At 44.9% G+C, this 5,758-nt stretch overlaps 1 long non-coding RNA gene across 1 annotated transcript; it reads right to left on the bottom strand.

The window, feature by feature from the left end:
- Window positions 1-1,197: 1,197 nt before the first annotated feature.
- On the bottom strand, window positions 1,198-3,107 carry LOC129510811 (uncharacterized). Its single transcript, XR_008664709.1, has 3 exons — window positions 3,001-3,107; window positions 2,571-2,655; window positions 1,198-1,332 (listed from the first exon to the last, which is right to left on the bottom strand). It is a non-coding gene; the product is annotated as an uncharacterized LOC129510811 (long non-coding RNA).
- Window positions 3,108-5,758: the final 2,651 nt, after the last annotated feature.

The following is a 5,758-nucleotide window of genomic DNA, read 5'->3' as shown; positions in this document are numbered from 1 at the left end:
CCAAGTTTCTACTTATCACACTCTGTTGGGTTACAGTGGCAGTCAGGAACCCCAAGAATTAGCATTATCTCAGAGCCACTGTCCAGACATTCTCTTTTTTTTTTATTTTTTTTAAATTGGAGTTCAATTTGCCAACATTTAGCATAACACCCAGTGCTCATCCCGCCAAGTGCCCCCCTCAGTGCCCATGACCCAGTCACCCCAACCCCCCGCCCACCTCCCTTTCCACCACCCCTTGTTCATTTCCCAGAGTTAGGTGTCTCTCATGTTTTGTCACCCTTACTGATATTTTCATTCATTTTCTCTCCTTTCCCTTTATTCCCTTTCACTAATTTTTATATTCCCCAAATGAATGAGGCCATATAATGTTTGTCCTTTTCCGACTGACTTACTTCACTCAGCATAATACCCTCCCAACTCCATCCATGCCGAAGCAAATGGTGGGTATTTGTCGTTTCTAAAGGCTGAGGAATATTCCATTGTATACATAGACCACATCTTCTTTATCCATTCATCTTTCGATGGGCACCGAGGCTCCTTCCACAGTTTGGCTATTGTGGACATGGCTGCTAGAAACATCGGGGTGCAGGTGTCCCGGCGTTTCATTGCATCTGCATCTTTGGGGTAAATCCCTAACAGTGCAATTGCTGGGTCATAGGGCAGGTCTATTTTTAACTCTTTGAGGAACCTCCACACAGTTTTCCAGAGTGGCTGCACCAGTTCACATTCCCACCAACAGTGCAAGAGGGTTCCCCTTTCTCCACATCCTCTCCACCATTTGTTGTTTCCTGTCTTGTTAATTTTCCCCATTCTCACTGGTGTGAGGTGTATCTCATTGAGGTTTTGATTTGTATTTTCCTGATTGTCCAGTCATTCTCAAAAGTTCTAGGTATTCCTCTTTTGCTCATTGTGCAGGTATCCTAGGAAACAGTTGCACATCCCAAGTGGAAGAGTTATGGTCCTGACTTGAGGGACACCTGGCTTTCTGTTCAAGGAGATACGATTTTGAGAACTGAGTCAAATCTGGGGACTGGGTGAAAGTCTGTGGCGCTCCTTCAAAGTAGCCCAAGTCAGGCCCCTGTTGACCAGACCTAGAATTTTTCCCCCTATTATATATTATTTTGCTATGGCTGCCATAAGAAAATACCACAGATTGAGTGGCTTAACCAAATTTATTTTCTCACAGTTCTGGAGGCTTAGAAGTCTAAGATGTAGGTATCAGCAGGATTGGTTTATTTTGAGGCCTCTCCCCTTGGCTTGTAGATGTGGCTGTCTTCTCCCTGTGGCTTCACATAATTTTCCTTTTATTTGTATCTGTGTCCTGATTTCCTCCTGTAATATGGACACCAGTCACATTGGATTTGGGCCCAATCTGATGACTTCATTTTAACATTTTAACTTAATTACCTCTTTAAAGATCCTATATCCAAATACAGTCACATTCTGAGGTGCTGGGGATCAGGATTTCAACATACAATTTTGGAGAGACACACAGTTCAGCCTATAATACACAGTTTACGTAGGGCCTAAGTATGCTCTCCATTTTATTTGGAGTTATGGACATATCTGTTAACCAATAAGCCAAAGATGTCTGTGGATTGAGCCACTGGCAGATTTCCTCCCAAGGTTACCACTGAGTAATCTTGGACCAAGTGACTTGGCCAGCCATAGGCCTTAGTTGACCGCAAAGTTTAGGCCACCCAGTCACCAGATGACGCACCCACTCTTGGGCTTTTGTGGTCTACAGACACCATGTCTGTCCTGGTCATTAGTCTCAGCAACTATACTCACTCCCTCACCCTCATCCCCAATGTGGCTGCCCAGGAATAGGCCTGGTAACAGTATCCTCTCCATGTTGACCCCTCACCATTGTGCAGACAGTTCTGGGAACACAGGACAATCACTTGGTACAGGCTGACATTCTCACACAGATCAGTATGCATATTCTCCATTCTCTTGGCATCCTGTAGCTAGGTGTGCATGGCTGAGGTACAGCTCAATGTACCTTATGTCTGTATTCCAGCAGAGGGGCCCTGGTTCTCCCACTGATTGACCTTTTTATTGAGCAAGTATGAAAGTGACCTTGTGGCCATGGTGTTGGCACACATTTTAGTACCAGGTTCAGGCACCAAGCAGCCTGATTATTCAGAAGAATGTTGTATCCAAGCCAACTGCCCAGTGCTTGTTGACCTTGCCAGCCCTCCAACTAGACCCATGGGAAGCTGCGTTCAAGAGGAGCCCCTCTCCCCCAAGTAGTCCCAGATAGCTTCGGCCAGGCAACCCTGGGAGAGCTTCTGTGATCATTTATCAGCTTGTCACTGTAGCCTCACTGACCAACAGCACCCAGAACATCATACTCTTGCCTCTGGGCTTTTGCATATGTTCCCCTCCTCTCCCAGCAACTCTCTTCTCCTTCCCATTGCTAGGTCAGCTCCTCCTCCTGCAGGCCTGTGCCTGAGTGTCATTTCTCCTAAGAAACTTTATCTGACTCTCTGTACCTTCTCTCTCAGGGAGCTGCCCCCTGCCCTTTCCCGTGTACCCGGCCCACCCTCAATAGTAGCAGCACTCACCATTTCAGCTGGTTCCTGGCTTCCCAGAGAGGTTTCACTTTCATTGACGGCAGGGTTCTTGTGCTGTTCAGCACCCAGTGCAGAGCTGTTACTCAGGAGGAACACAAGCAATGGGAGAAATAAAGAACTGAAATGTAGTTTCTGGTTACAAGTCACATGTTTATCTGCCAAGGCTTTGTGATGCACTTCCATTGCAACATCTCTTGCCCCTTCAACAAAAGGCAGAGGTGAAAGTGGTCTGTGAGTTAGCAAGTTATTAAACAGTTGTTCTCGTTTGGTTTTCAGAAAGTCAAAACCACATCCTACTCCAGAATAAGGACAACTGCAGTATCTTCTGGCTTTTTGGCACCTCGGGACTGAACACATCCTCCCTCCAGCCCCTCCCTAGCTCAGGTGTCTGTTAGCATTCTTACCCCTACCAGTTAGTTACCTGTTAGTGAGCTTCAGCCTGACCAGCCCTGTGCTGGCTCTCCTGCATCCCCACGGCAGATCCTCGGGCAGCCCTATCTAGCTGGCATTCTTAACTCTTGATCTGAAGATGAGAACCAAATTCAAGAGTTCAGGCAACTTGCCCAAGGTTGAAAAGCTACTAAGTGTCAGAGGCAGTGTTAAAATGCTGCTGTCTGATGTCTGGCTGGTCTGAGAGAGAGAGAGAGAGAGAGAGAGAGAGAGAGAATGTATGTATGTTTTCTCTTTTAATAATAAAAACAAAGCTATCTTTCGGTTAACCGTATGAGAGCCAGGAGCAGTGTTCTGCTTGAACTATCATGTGGCTGCCTTTGTTTGGGTTTCTATCCTCTATTCTCTGATCCCAAGATGGAAAAGGAGACACAGACTCCAAAATAGAGTTCATCTTTCACCTCCAAGCACTTACCTCAGTGCATGGTCTAAATAGTAGGGGTTTGCTACATTTTTGTGTTTGGGGAGCACTAAACTTTCTTTTTTTTTACTGCCTATTATTCCATTTTGCATAACCTTTTTCTTGCACTTAACATCTAAGGAACCCAATCCTTTGGAAAATGCCATAAAATAAATTAAATTTTCCTGGGTACTGTGGTTTCTGTCTGCAGTGGCTTTCTTTTCGGCTTTTCTTCTAAGCTGGACATGCCTCTAAAATCTTAGCTTAAATCTTTAGCCAATGCATGTAGCTGTCTGCTCATTCTTTTGTGGCATCCAGGGTATCCTCTGTGAATGTTCAGGGCTGAATTACCAGGCTTCCTCTCTCTTCATCAACACCCACGCAGCATTCTGTGGTGGGGCACATTACCACCATGTTAGGAAATCAGTGGGTGTTCACACCAGAGGAGAAAAAGAAAAAGAAGCGCCAAAACAAGCAAGTTCTTCCTATTCTTCCCTCTGTCTGAGAAATGTCCCCCTCCTTTTCCCAACGCCCAGTGTGTGGTACCTGCCAAAGAAAGCTTTCTCTTTGCTCTTCAGACACAGGCCTGATTGTGAGCCCTTCTCTCTGGTGGCCCCAGGAGTGCAAATTTGTATATGGGTTGTTTGTTTGGGTTTGGGTTTATTTTCCCAGCACATTGAAAACAGGGCCTTTTCCTATTGAAAATAAATTTTGGAAGTGAACTACTTTGCCCTTTGAGCCCAGCCCTTCCTCACCATAAACGGGCAGGCATTTTCCAAGAGGACAGTGAAAACTGGCCTCAAAACACCATCCCTAAACATTCACAGGAGTACCTCCAACAACTGTTAACCCTGAAAAAGCCCCTGTTGACAAATGCTACTGACTACCTCAGCCACTCCTGACGGCTATCAGCTGTCCCCGCGGAGTGGCAGCCTCTGCTCCGTGGTGGCAGAACTGGGCCACAGTCACCTGTGCAGCTATGGTGGGGTCCCCAGGCTTCCCCAGCCAGACACAGACGACTGAAAGGGGGAGAACCCGGCCCTCGTGTGGTTTTATAAACAGCAAAACAGTGCAACACATCTTCAATTATCTACTGTTCTGGTAAATATTCTTAATATTTAGGCATTGTTTTTTCTATTCACAGCCCTTTACAAATAGAAATGGATTTCCTTAAATTTGTCCTAGGGCACAGTGGAAACATGTGTTTTCTTTTTACACATGTGTTTAAATAGCTTTGCTTATTATTTACATTTCTTCCCATAGTGTACTCAATCAAAACATTTTCTAGGCTTTCATCCACATGAGAAGCTTAAAAGGGCAGTAATGAAAGCAAGTGCCTATAAGCCCTCTGGTGAATGTGCCACAGTGTCAGCAGAGATTAGTTTTCCAGGAAAGGGCAGTTTGCAGAATTTAAAGTTCTTATACTGTCTACCAAAAGTATGCAAAAACAGTGTTGACAACACAAGATGCTTTGGATTTGCAAAAACTAGGGAGGCTTTGCTAACCATTTATTGCAATAAGTGGAAAGAAAACAAAAATCCTTAACCTTGAAGGGCAGTATTTCCACTTGTCACAGTCACCTGTTAAGGAAATCGCCAGTTTCAGTGACTGGTCTTTTGTTCACTTTTTAATTTTGGAAGAAATTAAAACACACACAAAACCCCCTCTGATACACAAGGTTTCAAAAAGAGTTAGGATTCTCTCTGCCACACCAAGAGGTTGTCACACTTCAATTTGAGCCACCTAGACAACTTTGTCCACGGTAGCGTGAACCTCAGGAGATTGATCCTACTGGCCTGTGAGTAAGCTGCTTCCATCTCTCCCACCCCACCCTTCTCCCTTAACTTCCTACCATGCACATCAGAAAGACAATGATTTTTCCCTCATAAAACAAAGTCTATATTGCCATTGCTTAGTTTCAAATTACAAAGCCAGTTCTGTTGGAGCTTTTATGGTGATGCAATGCCAGTATTCTTTTTGAGTCTGCTTGTTCACATTTATATCTGGGCTCAGTGCTCCCACATTTCTGCCTATTCTGGAACTGGGGAGTTCAAAACAACTCTTCCAAATCCTCTGGGAGGACTCTTAGGTTTCAGAAAGATCTTTGTCATCAAATGGTGATTGCAAGACTTTTTTTAAGCAGTTGGCCCAGTTGGCTGAGAGCCCTGCCCATTACCAGCTCTATGAAGATTGATGATTTGTCACCAGATATTCCAAAGACAAATCCCATTTGGTGGTCAGGTAGAACTGGTTGTCACTCCTGCCCTGTGGTGGGTGGGAAGAGAAGTAATGGAAGAAAAAGTCACTGGCCTTTGACTGATAATAAGGG

This window comes from Nyctereutes procyonoides, unplaced genomic scaffold (assembly GCF_905146905.1).
Source record: "Nyctereutes procyonoides isolate TBG_1078 unplaced genomic scaffold, NYPRO_anot_genome, whole genome shotgun sequence".
Lineage (NCBI taxonomy): Eukaryota > Metazoa > Chordata > Mammalia > Carnivora > Canidae > Nyctereutes > Nyctereutes procyonoides.
The sequence above is the reverse complement of the archived record's forward strand: the minus strand, read 5'-3'. Positions and strand labels throughout refer to the sequence as shown.